Here is a 13,987-nt window from a genome sequence, read left to right as displayed (position 1 = left end):
CTAAAAGTTTATTCAAAAAGCACCACAAGGCTTCATCCTTCTTTCCTGCCCATGATCAGCTACAAGCATTGATCCAGGAGGAGTGGCAATCTCCGGAAAGGAGATTTCAGGTCACAAAACGTTTTACTAGACAGTATCCTTTCCCTAAGGAATTCATTGACAAATGGAGCGTACCTCCAGTAGTCGATGCCCCAGTGTCTAGGTTATCCAAGGCCACCACCCTTCCAGTACCCGATGCTTCGGCATTTAAAGACCCTACAGACAAAAAGCTTGAGGGATTCCTCAAGGCGGCCTTCTCGGCCTCAGGATCAGCCCTTCTCCCTATTCTGGCATCTGCCTGGGTCAGTCGGGCCATTGAAGCGTGGGCCAATTCCTTACTTGAATGTATACAGGAAACCTCCGCTTCCTCACAAGCCTCTCAATTAATATCTTACATTCTGGAGGCTAATGCTTTTGTGAGCGAAGCAGCACTAGACGCTGCCAAACTTATGGCACGCTCCTCAGCACTTTCAGTCGTGGCTCGCCGAGCCCTTTGGTTAAAAATGTGGTCGGCTGACCCTAGCTCCAAAAAGTCCTTGATTTCCATCCCCTTTAAGGGATCCAGACTTTTTGGGGAGGAACTGGAAAAGATCATATCTCAGGCCACAGGGGGAAAGAGCACTCTTCTCCCACAGAATAAGCCCAAGTCAGCCTTCAATCCACGAAAGGGTAACTCCTTTTGCACGCAAAGCTCCCGCAACTACAAGGGAGGCTCACACTCTAGCTCCCCCTCCGCATTTAAACAGCGTTTTCCCAGCAAGGGCAGATCTACCTGGCAGCCCCGTAAGCCACAATCAAAACCCACAGGAGACAAAGCTGCCTCTTCCTGACTATTTTACAGTCACACAGAGGTCAATAGGCCTAGGGGGCAGGCTTCGATATTTCGCAAACACCTGGGCCTCTCACACCACCGACTCCTGGGTCCTCGAAACCATAGCATCCGGATACCGACTCGAATTCAAGAGTCTCCTGGGTCCTCGAAACCATAGCATCCGGATACCGACTCGAATTCAAGGCTCCCTTTGCAACCCGTCAAAAGGGATGCTTTTCTATCAATTGTTCGCTCACTGGCCGACTCGGGCGTGATCGTCCCCGTGCCCCCCACGCAACGTTTTCTCGGGTTCTACTCGAACCTCTTTATCGTGCCCAAGAAGGACGGATCCTTCCGACCGATCCTAGACCTCAAGAAACTGAACAAGTGGATTTACTACCACAAGTTCAAAATGGAATCGCTTCGCACAGTCATTCGCTCCATGGAGCCCGCAGAGTTCTTGGCATCCCTGGACATCAAAGATGCTTACCTGCATGTTCCGATTCACCCGCACCACCACCAGTTCTTGCGGTTCGCCTACCAGAACCAGCACTATCAGTTTGTGGCACTGCCCTTCGGCCTTACGTCAGCCCCAAGGGTTTTTACAAAAATCATGTCTGTGATAGCAGCTCACCTCCGTGTCCAAGGTGTGTCTATTATTCCGTACTTGGACGACCTCCTTATCAAGGGTCGTTCCAAGGAACTGGCCGAACATCATGTCCAACTTACCATTCAGACTCTTCAGGAGTTCGGGTGGACCGTAAACTTTCAGAAGTCCTCCCTAATACCCAGCCAACGGATGACCTTTCTCGGTCTACTTTTCGACACCCTGCAGCAGCGGGTCTACTTACCAGAGGAGAAGCAGCTCAAACTGCGGAAGTCCATCCGTCATCTCAAGGCAGCAGCAAGTCCGACAGTTCAGTCTTGCATGAGGGTTGTGGGGCTGATGGTGTTGGCTATCGAAGCGGTCCCATTTGCCCAATTTCACCTTCGTCCTCTTCAGTCATTAATTCTCAGGAAGTGGCGCAGATTATCCCTGCACCAGCGGATCTCATTACCGGCAAACACAAAGAGATCCCTCTCTTGGTGGCTTCTTCCCCACCGACTAGCTCAGGGGCAAACAATTTCCGAACCAGCCTGGCAGGTAGTCACAACGGATGCCAGTCTCCTGGGCTGGGGAGCGACCTTCCAGGGGAGATCAGCTCAGGGACTCTGGTCCCGGGAAGAATCCCAACTACCGATCAACCTTCTGGAGATCAGGGCCATTCTCCTGGCTCTCCAGTCGTGGCAGGACCTTCTCAGGCACAAACCGGTGCGCATTCAGACAGACAACGCCACCGCCGTAGCGTACATAAATCGACAGGGGGGCACGCGAAGCAAAGCAGCCAGCAGAGAAGTAGCTCCAATACTAATCTGGGCGGAACTCAACATCCCTCACCTATCGGCCATACACATTCCAGGAGTGTTAAACCTGGAGGCAGACTTCTTAAGCAGACATCGAGTAGATCCCGGGGAGTGGGAGCTCCACCCGGATGTGTTCCAGCTTCTAGTGGACCAGTGGGGCATGCCACAAGTCGACTTGATGGCCACAAGGCACAACAGAAAGGTACCCTTCTTTCTAGCAAGGTATCAGGACCCTCTGGCGGCCGGCATAGACGCAATGACCATTCCATGGCACTTTCAACTGGCCTACATCTTCCCACCTCTTCCCATGCTTCCACGAGTACTCAAAAAGATAAGCAGGGAAACAGCCACAGTCATCCTAGTCGCCCCGTGCTGGCCCAGGAGATCCTGGTACTCAGACCTTCTGGCTCTTTCCCTGGAACCTCCAGTTCCATTGCCGCGGCGAGACGACCTCCTCCGTCAAGGCCCGATCCGGCACCACAACCCACACCTCTTCACCTTAATGGGTTGGCTCTTGAGGCCTCCATCTTAAGGGACAAGGGTTTTTCGGAGACGGTCATTCAGACCATGATCAGTGCTCGGAAACCTTCCACCTCTAAGATCTACCACAGGATCTGGGACTGCTACTGGGCTTGGTGTGACCAACACAATCTTAACTTTCGGGAACTTAGCATTCCGACGGTACTAGACTTCCTCCAATCAGGCCTTAATAAAGGACTCCGTTTAGGCTCATTGAAGTCTCAGATTTCCGCACTCTCAATTTTATTTCAGGAGCGCATAGCTCTCCACGACGACATACGCACCTTCCTGCAAGGGGTTTCCAGGATTAAGCCCCCTTACAGGCATCCGGTCCCCCCATGGGACTTAAACCTTGTCCTCAATGCTCTCACCGAGCCTCCCTTCGAGCCTCTTGATTCTGCTGATCTCTGGGTACTAACCTGGAAGACAGTCTTTCTTGTAGCCATTTCCTCCATACGACGCGTTTCGGAGTTGAGTGCTCTCTCATGCTCTCCACCATTTCTGATTTTTCAGGAGGACCGCGCGGTTCTTCGTACCACCCCGGGGTTTCTTCCCAAGGTAGTTTCCCCCTTCCACATTAACACGGAGATTAGCCTCCCTTCGTTTTGCAGCAATCCAAGCAACGAAAAGGAGGCCAAATTGCACCACCTAGACGTAGTCAGAGCTCTAAGAACCTACATATCACGTACCAAATCCCTTAGAAGGTCAGATGCCCTGTTCGTGCTCCCTTCGGGCCCCAAAAAGGGTCTACCTGCTACTAAGACCACGCTTGCCCGCTGGATAAAAGAAGCTATCAGACGAGCTTACCTGGCAAAACGGAGGACGCCTCCCTTGCGGCTGCGGGCCCATTCTACCCGAGCATTAGGAGCCTCCTGGGCTCATAGACATATGGCATCGGCCGATCAGGTTTGCAAAGCGGCTACTTGGGCCTCCTTACACACCTTTACAAAATTTTACCAATTCAACACATACCTGTCCGCGGAGGCGGCCCTTGGCCGAAAGATCCTCCAAGCGGCAGTGTCTACCTAAGTTCCGCCCTCCCTTACTTGGGGGCATCTTTGGTATGTCCCACTGTTCCTGTGTCCCCCTAGACGTAAGAGAAAGGAAGATTTATGTACTTACCGTTAAATCCTTTAGTCGTCAGGGGGACACAGGACTTCCCTCCCGGAACTTTCTTCAGTTGCATTCAACCATGCGTGTAAGTTATATGGTTTTTAGTTTTATACAAGTTTATACAAGTTATGCATTCTGTTTGAGAATCTTTGAAAGTAACTGAGCCCTGTGGGCTAGGCAAGGGGGTAAAAGGAGAGAGGGAGGAGCAACAGCTCTGACATCACTGCAGTGTCCTGCCTCCTGGTAGGAGGGACCCTTTACCCCACTGTTCCTGTGTCCCCCTGACGACTATAGAGAAAAGGATTTAACGGTAAGTACATAAATCTTCCTTCCTGGTTACCAACAGTACCTGCTGGATACGCAATGGACGCTAACCTGTCCGTATAACTACTATTAAACACGATACTTGTTGCTTAAAGAAGAAGGGAAGGCTAATAAAGAGTTAATCTCAAGCTGAAAGCATACCTTCAGTTGTCTCAATAGTGCCCTTGAAGGAACAGTAACACCAAAAAATGAAAGTGTATAAAAGTAACTAAAATATAATGTGCTGCTGCCCTGCACTGGTAAAAGTTGTGTGTTTACTTCAGAAAGTCTACTATAATTTATATAAATAAGCTGCTATGTAGCCATGGGGGCAGCCATTCAAAGGAGAAAAGGCACAGGCACATAGCAGATAACAGATAAAACACCATTGTATTCTACAGAGCTTATCTGTTATCTGCTATGTAACCTGTGCCTTTTCTCCTTTTTTCCAGCTTGAATGGTTGCCCCCGTGGCTACACAGCAGCTTATTATATAAATTATAGTAATGTTACTGTAGCAAACACACCAGTTTTACCAGTGCAGGGCAACAGTGCATTATATTTTTATTACTTTAAAGCTTTTTCATTTTTTGGTGTTACTGTTCCTTTAAGTTTCCCCATATATCATAGTTCAGATGATCAGAAGCCAAACAGGAAAAAAACGCTGAGCCGTGTAAAGAAAGTTCACATAATGCATCGCTCCTGCACAGACACTAGGACCAAGACTGTGGGCGGCGCAAGTACATTTACCTTGTGCTGTGAGCGCGCTTTCCCATCTCACAAGCAGGAGTGGCTGGGGTAGAGTAGGTTGCACTCGCGTCTAGGGGAGGGAGAAGGTTCGCGCATGTGTATTAACTTACGTGGCGCCACATTGGACTAAGTTAAATATCCAACATGGCGGCCGCAATAGTGGCAAACGAGCGCTCAGAAACAATAAGGAGTGTTCAAAAAGTACCAGCAAAACAGGTGAAAAAATGTAGCGATCAGCTACAGGTACATGGGGCCTATCTATATATGGGGTCCACTTTTAAACCCTTTCCTTCTACTTTAAGTTCCCAGCCCCCTTGACGCATATGTTAGAACCATATGCCCCAACAACATGAATTTCTTTTAGCACTAGATCCCTTGTATTGTTATGGGCTATATCTAAAAAAGTTCAGTATCCAATAGATGGCTAATAACCTGCCTCACAACTGAAACAATGTAACAAACACCAGCAGCCTGACAGGCCTGACTTGCTGGAGAAGGCTGGCTTTGTTTAAAAAGAAACAAGCAGGAGTTCAGCAAATGCTGCTTTCAATAGCAATTACAGTTACAAATAACTTTTAAAGCACTACAAATTTTTAATATAATTGCTTATAATTATGTTGTCTTTTATTAGGCAATAAATTATTTTTGGGGTTGATGTGTCCTTTAAGCGAGGTGCTGACCCAGGTATGATCCAATAGTTTCTACTTTGCTAGACACCTTAATGTGTTCAATACTATGCTTGATGTTACTTTTTGTACAAATAAACTTAAACAACATCTTTTTGGTATGGAAGATTGGGTTGATACATACACTTGCAACACTTCCAATGGCTCCAATACTTCTGGATTTCCTGATTGGAATCTCTAAGAATCAATGTAATTTTTCACAGTCTGAGACTGAAAGTATATTTGATTCCACATGGATAGTAGAATATTCTGGAACTGTTCTTAAAGCCAGATCAAATTTTTATTTGGTTGGTTCTAGAAATAATGTATATGAGGAGTTTGTACATAGGACACATTGATTGCCAGTTTAATAAACTAACTTTTTGGAAAAGGCAGGCTATTGAGGTCATGAGAAATAATGACATATGTAAGCAGATAAGGTGGGCTGAATGATGGCATTAGACATGGATGACAATTTCACAAGGCATGTGAGGGAATATGCAACTGAAAAACAATGTGGATACCCCAATTGAGAGACATTTTGCCCTATATAAAGAGGGGCATAGAAAACAGTAACAGTGATGTGTATTGTATTGGATGGTTCTGACATCCAGAAAGGAGCTGGAAAAGTCCCTATGTCTGATGACTTGCTTGTAGTTAGGAATGCATCAAATCCACTATTTTCGGATTCGGCCAAACCTGAATCCTTCGTAAAGGATTTGGATGAATACTGAAATGAATCCTAATTGGCATATGTAAATTAGGATACGTAAGGGTTAAAGAGCACCACGCTCTTTTACCCTTACCCTTTAAGTGACACAAAAAGTCACTTGATTTTAAGGATTTGGTTTGGCCAGGAGCATGAATTCGGGCAAATCCGAATCCTGGTGAAAAAGGCCAAATCTTGACCCTACTTGTGGGACAGCACTTACTGCACACATTTGTATGCTTCTGGAGTGGAAATGATGGCAAGATTGTATTACTCATGGCTGCTACATGATCTAGAGTGCATACTGAACAAAGAAGCAAAAAGAAGAATTTAGTTCTGCGGCTCTGGGTCTCAGATTAGCAATTATAATCACTGGATCAAATAAGTACCCAATGATTATATGTTTCCTTCTCCTTTAATTTTACTTTTAAGCAGGTATGTTGTTAGTAAGTGTGCTGTACCATTTAGAAACACATTACCATGATGTGTACAACCACCTGCTGTGTGCCATGCCTCCCTTCAACCATTAGTCACAAATAACCCTTTACCCTATATACTCCAACATTAACACGTGTTCTAAAATTCTAATTCGCCACACACAAAAATGCATCATGGTTTTATATTTAAGTAGATTCAAAATGCATGTAATATCAGAGCAGTGATGCAGACAGATTCCCATCTATAACAATAAAATATTATGCAAAATGCTGGATGGTGTTGTATCAAAAAATGATGTTTTTCCATGCGTAAAGTATACTAGAAAAAACAAGACACCTCTCAGTCATAGTTTAACCATTAAAGGAGACATATCCTATAAAAATTAAGAATGTACCAGAGAATTATACTCCTATAGATATAGAAGGAATGTGCTTAAAAAAGTTGTATTTCAGACTGATTTATTGAGAAATTCCCCCAAAACCCCACTAGCCCCGCCCATCTGCTCTATTTCCTGCTGGCTAAATTCTCTGAATGAGCTGGGGAGCCGGCAGCCCTCCGTACACTGCACTATAAGATAGGAACCAATCAGCAGCTAGGCTGACCTGATAGGGAACTGAAGCCTGTCTTTGCTTGTGGAGTGCAGGGCTGTGATTGGCTCTCCCCCTCCTACTGTGCGTCTGGCAGGGACCGTTAGGACACGCCCACTCCATTTCCAACTCAGACAGAGAAGTGAGAGGATCTATAGGGAGCTCCATTAAAGGGGCCATTGTTACAGAGAGGATTAATGTTTAGCCCAAAGGGAAACCAGCACCGTATATTATTCATAATTGCCTACAAAATTAGGGTTTTTGACATTTATCCAATATGTCCCCTTTAAGAAAGGCATGTTTGTAAAGCATATTTAATTTTACATCCTTTATGTCCTGAAATCTAACCTGATGAAAATTAGCTATAGGTAATATGCTTACCTATAGCTGAAACCCATTTGGTGTGGGTGCTGTCATTATCCAACAAACTGGGATCTATAGGTGCAAGGTGCTCCCTTACGCTTCCCTTAAAGCACAACTATACCCCCAAATAATGTAGGACTCTATAATAATATTTTGCATAAACAAGCTCATAGGTAAAACCCTGCTTCATCTAAATAAACCATTTTCATAAAAATATACTTTTTTAGTAGTATTGTGGATAAAAAAAAGTCTACACACCACTGGTAAAATGTCAGGTTCCTGTGCTGTACAAAAATGAGACAAAGATAAATCATTTCAGAACTTTTCCCACCTTTAATGTGACCTATAAACTGTACCACTCAATTGAAAAACAACTGAAATCTTTTAGGTGGAGGGAAGAAAACCAAAAAAACTAAAATAATGTGGTTGCATAAGTGTGCACACCCTCTTCTAACTGGGGATGTAGCTGTGTTCAGAATTAAACAATCACATTCAAAATCATGTTAAATAGGAGTCAGCATACACCTGCCATCATTTAAAGTGCCTCTGATTAACCCCAAATAAAGTTCAGCTGCTCTAGTTGGTCTTTCCTGACATTTTATTAGTCGCATCCCACAGCAAAAGCCATGGTCCAGAGAGAGCTTCCAAAGCATCAAAGGGATCTCATTGTTAAAAGATATCAGTCAGGGGAAGGGTACAAAAGAATTTCCAAGGCATTAGATATACCATGGAACACAGTGAAGACAGTCATCATCAAGTGGAGAAAATATGGCACAACAGTGACATTACCAAGAACTGGCCATATGGAATTAAGTTGCCTAGGAAGGCCCTATATTCTAGGTCACACCTAGGAACTACAGCATATCAAGCAGAGGCTTCACACAGTTGGACCTTTCAACCGTTCAGCAATAAAACTTTTGATAACATCACAAAATGAGGCATGATTATTTCACTACTTCTTGATAACATCACTACCACAACTCAGAAACCAAAAGCTGTCTGGTGAGGTCTTGGGGACACACCACAGTAACAGTATAACAAGATAAAAACTGGTTGGCAGAGGAACACATAAAGGGACTAAAGATTGTGTTTAGTGGAAGGTAGTTAAAATAGGCAGCAAATAGACCTATAATAGTTGATCCAGACTTGGTTTCCTTCTTTTGTCAGAAACATTATTTTTTATTCTCTGCCATGATGAGTACATGCAATAAATATTATAATTTACTGTGGAAATACATTTTTGGTAAGCCTTGACCATATATACAGATGGTGTGAAAAGAGTGTGATGCATTGTGGTGCACAGAACAATCTTTTTAGAGGGTAGGAATATGGCTAAGCTAATTTAAAAAAAAAAATAATGAACTATAAGATAATCATCTTACTTAAAAGAGAAAGTCTGTTGTAAAATTACAGGCAACATGTTATCGCGAATAAACAGCAATTTTAGGGAGTTTGGGAGTTTTATAAGTAGACTGTTCATCTTCAGATAAAGGCTCTCATGGTCACAGTTTTGATTGGAGGAATATGTGGCCTTTTGCCAGATTGTCACATTTCATACAGAATCTCTTGGAGACGACTATATTGCCTATATTGCTTGTCAAGGATTCATTCTTTTGACAGATTGTATGTAGTTTAGTTGTTGTATAAAAAACTACGTGTAGCCACCTCCAGAGTACCCACAGAGAGAACATACAATCTAGAACCTTGGAACCCCAGTTCTGTAAGGAAGCAATGGTAACCACGGCTCCACCTCTGCTGTTCATAGAACATAGTGCTTCATTCTGCTCTTTTTAAAGAATAATCCAGCTATAAAGTGCCTTTTTTTTTTAAAGGTTTATTTTTACATTTTCAATAATATAACCAGAACAAAACCTGAAAAAACAACAAAAAGGGGATTGGATAAGGAGAGGAAGGTCAGTAGAAGGGGGGTTTAGGGAGGGTAAGCTAATCATTTGGAAGTCCGTAATTTTTTAAATTTCAGGCTTATACATTATTGGTCCATGATGATTTCTTGACAGGAGGTCTATGTATCCCAAATTTTATTGAATTTGGTGGGGCAGCATCTGCCCTGGTAGGTCATTTTGTACATGGGAAGAACATTGTTCACCAGCTTCTTCCAGAGGGATGCTCTTGTAATTTCCACTTAAGAGTGATGGCCTTCCTTGCACAGAAAAAGAGCAGACAAAAAAGTTTATGTTGGGATTATCTGGTCATTGTGTCCCAACAAAAATACTTTGGGTGACTTGATACTAGGAGAGACAAGATGAGTTTGCAGAAAGGTAGCAATGTTGCTCCAGTAGCGAGTAATCACAGAACAGGACTTAAAGGTAGGTAAGTACCCGGGGCTGATATTTAAAGCACATATTAGTGGGTGTCACTCCCATTCTGTGTAAATAAACCGCGCTGTATAGCACAGTCTATGTATCATTTTGTATTGGATAAGTGTACACTATTGAACACGGTTGACATAAAGGTTTCAGTAATATAATCCCAGTCATTAGTGTCCAGTGTCCTGCATCCATTTATTATGACACATTGCATATGGGTTTCCCCTTTGAGAATTTAGCAGGTTATATATGCATTGGGTAGACATTTCTTCCTATCAGGTACCTGAAGCACTGTCTTCAGGGTTGGGGGTTCCAGTTTAGGTATAGATGGAAATTGTGTATTGAGGGTGTGATGCACCCGGAGGTTCCAGAAGAACATTGTGCAGGGTAATTGGAATTCTATGGATAGATCTGCAAACAATTTATAGAAGTGGGCTTTTTATATCTGACCAACGTATTTCATAAGGCGTCTCCTTAGCATTCCGGATAGTAGATCATTGTACTGGCATTTCAGGCAATTTATTTAAATTGAAGGTAATTTTCAGGCGCTATGACACCGAAAATTACTCTGCATGAAACTGTATGGTAGTGTAAAGTGGTTGGTACAATAATACCATAAATAATATCATTTATTGTATAGCATAATTCATGTTTCATTATTGTAGAATCACCTTCCAGGGTATAACTTCATTATCTAGAAAAAGTTAGTGTAAATTGTGTTTAGGATGTTAAATTAAGGAGAAGTTTAAACAGAGCAAAAGCAAAAGCTATTTAATTTCAGGGCTGTGGAGTCGGAGAGTCGGAGGCAATTTTGGGTACCTGGAGTCGGAGTCGGCAAAAAATGAACCGACTCCGACTCCTTCTAAATTTAAATTGGAATAAAAAAAAAAATAAAGCAAGTTTAAATGTCCCAATACACAGTCATAATTAATTACTTCTCTGCTATAAGAATAAAGTCCAATGCACGCAGTGCATAAACGAACAAGTTGAGTGACCATGAAGCATGCTTTTCATTGACTGTATGAATGTATAAAATACATTAGCATATTAAAAACAGAGGAGTCGGAGTCGGAAGTATCAGAAACTGAGGAGTCGGAGAATTTATCTACCGACTCCACAGCCCTGTTTAATTTGTTAATACATACTTTTAATGCTGGTAAAGTCCTTGAAATAGTTATCTTTTAAACAGAATGCTTTACAAATAACCTATTAACAGACTAAAAAAAGCAATTCAACTGCATAAATTAAAAGAGAGTAGTATAAGAAAAGCCAAGATGTTCTATTTACTGTAGTAACTAACATCACTTTGATAGAAGCAGCCTTCTCCTGAGGACTCACTTCAAGAATAACACAAATACAAAAGTATATTAAAAGTGATACCTATATTGGCAAACAATAAATATACATTGCAAGCTTTGAAAAGCTGAAATGATACAACAAATATACTGTTAGATCAGAGAGAGCAATAAATTAACTAGGTTACAGATAGAGATAACTTGTGTAGAAAATAAAAGTATTTACTGTTTATTAGGGTGGGTTTTTAATAGTCCAAGGGTCTGGAATCAGTCAGGTCAGATAGTGGGACATGAAACCTGACCCCAAATTAAGGCCCTGTCTTAATGTGTTAAATAACTCCATACATTTGATATTTCTTTCTCGTTCAGATTTCAAGTTCCCTTTTAGAATTAAGACCTCCACTTTGGTCTTTATCTTATATTGGTGCTGGTTCAAACTTGTGCATAGTTTTTGCCCTGTTTCTCCAATGTTCATTCCTCCTGCAGAGTACTTAGTACATATGATCATGTACACCACATTGGAGGGGACTACAATATGTAGCCTGTAGATTTCTGTCTTATTTCAAGACTGTATCTCTGGATATTTGAGATGCTCTGTGGATTTGATCATCAATAACCTGCGGATGGTAGCCCTGATTAAAAAAAGTTTTCTTTAAGATGTTTATTGCTGTCATCAAGGTTTGAACAAGTCCTGTTGTATCTCAGAACCTGGATAAAACAACTGAAGTGCTCTTCCCCAAACAACTAAAGCAGGTATGTTTATTATCTCCACAAGCTCTGTGCCATTCCAGCTTTTATTTGTTTTGCCTGACAAAGGGCCTTAGGGCAACAAAAGCTTGCAATATATTTATATTGATAGTATAGCTATCATTTCTACAATATTTTTGTATTTGTGTGTTTTATTTATTATTTTTGCCACTGACTAGCATAGATAGTTTTTGCAGACTGGACATTTTCCCTAGAAAAATGAATGCAGAGCATGTGGGAAAATGTAAATGGAAAGCAGGAAGATAGATGGAGGCACATATTCAAAGAAGCTTTGTAATGATGGGCAGTGTACTATTAGCTACTTTCTGGTGTATTAAAGCCCCAAACATTATGGATTGCATTAGAGTACAGAGAAATCTTATTTAACGATTTCCTATTTAAAGATTGGACAAGGTGCCTTAATTAACTGCAATTTTATACATACTAGATTCAAATGTACAACTGCTATACACTTTAACCTCCCCAGTGATATTGTAGAATATCATCTCAAAGGTTAATCAAAATCTTGATTTTGACGCATCTTTAACAACATAAAATAATGATAAAAACATAACAGTTATGCATTTTACTCAGAATTTAAAGGAGAAGGAAAGGTAAAAACTAAGTAAGCTTTATCAGAAAGGTCTCTGTAAATACAGCCGTAAACACTTACAGAACTGCTGCTCTCAGTTTCTCAGTATAAAGAAACGCCACATTTCTTTCCTTATATTCTGTATACACCCTGCTCTCAGAAAAATCCTTCTGGGCACAGCACTAGTCTGCTCAGTATGCTTCTCTCTCTCCTCCCATTTCTGCTCTCTCCCCCTTCCCTTTCGTTTGTAATCTGAGCTACCAGCAGCCAGAGCTAAAGCATGGAAGTTAGTAAGACCAAGCTAAAATGGCAGCTGCTATCTTAAACAAACAGAGGGGGATTCTAGGGCTGTTTACTCAGGTATGGTAAAGCTTTCTGCAGAATAAATATAGCATTCTAGCTTTCACTATTATGATTAATATGTTAACAATAAATCAACATGCCTTGCCTTGTCCTTTAACAGTCTCTTAAAGGATCAGTTATGCCATAAATTTAAAATATTTCTATTTACAAATAAAGTTTATCTGTTCATCTGGCGCCTACAAATAAACTAATTTCTTGGCAACAAGTCATCTATTTTAAAGGAGAAAGTTTTGTTACAGTTATGTCAAGAACGTGTGATATATGAATGCTGAATTCTGTGTAAGAACTAAAAGCATTGTATGCTGCACACCTTATTTGTTCTGTAGGTTTGTGCCCTCCTACCCTATTTCAAATTGAACGCTTTCCTTCGCGTATTCACAGCAGATTATTTATAGAAACTGTAGTTACGGTTCTGATGCAAACTAGAACATGAATGCATATAAAACAATTACATTTTGTAGTGTTACTGGTTTGTTATAGAAATGCATTTAAGCAGCCCAGTCTGCCTATTTAAACGGGAAGTTCATCTTAGAATTAGGGTAAAAATTATACTAGCAATTAACTGCAATGATTTTACCGTGCCTCACCCAAGTCCCACTCATCATAAGCAGTTGAGGGCTTAAACACCAACCTAATACCTTCCATTTCTCTTGCCTTCATAGCAACCCCGCAACACACACTTGCTCCCCTGTCAGCATCTTCCTGACAGTTTCTGGCCTTTACCTTCTGTCCTGTAATGCTGTTATTGAAAGTAACCAGATTTTTCGAGTCATCAACAGACATTAAAAAGGTGCAATGTCTTGATTTTATTTATCTAAAATATGTCTGATATATATTGCGCTACCTATAGTATCATTTAGGACCACCCTTCTATTTATTTATTTTTTTACAGTGTCTGGGGAATTTTTTAAAGATACATTGTTGCAACATACCCGAGGGCTTTATCTTATGTGGACAATTTCA

This window comes from Xenopus tropicalis, chromosome 3 (assembly GCF_000004195.4).
Source record: "Xenopus tropicalis strain Nigerian chromosome 3, UCB_Xtro_10.0, whole genome shotgun sequence".
In the NCBI taxonomy this organism is placed as follows: Eukaryota; Metazoa; Chordata; class Amphibia; order Anura; family Pipidae; genus Xenopus; species Xenopus tropicalis.
Note: the sequence above shows the minus strand (reverse complement) of the source record.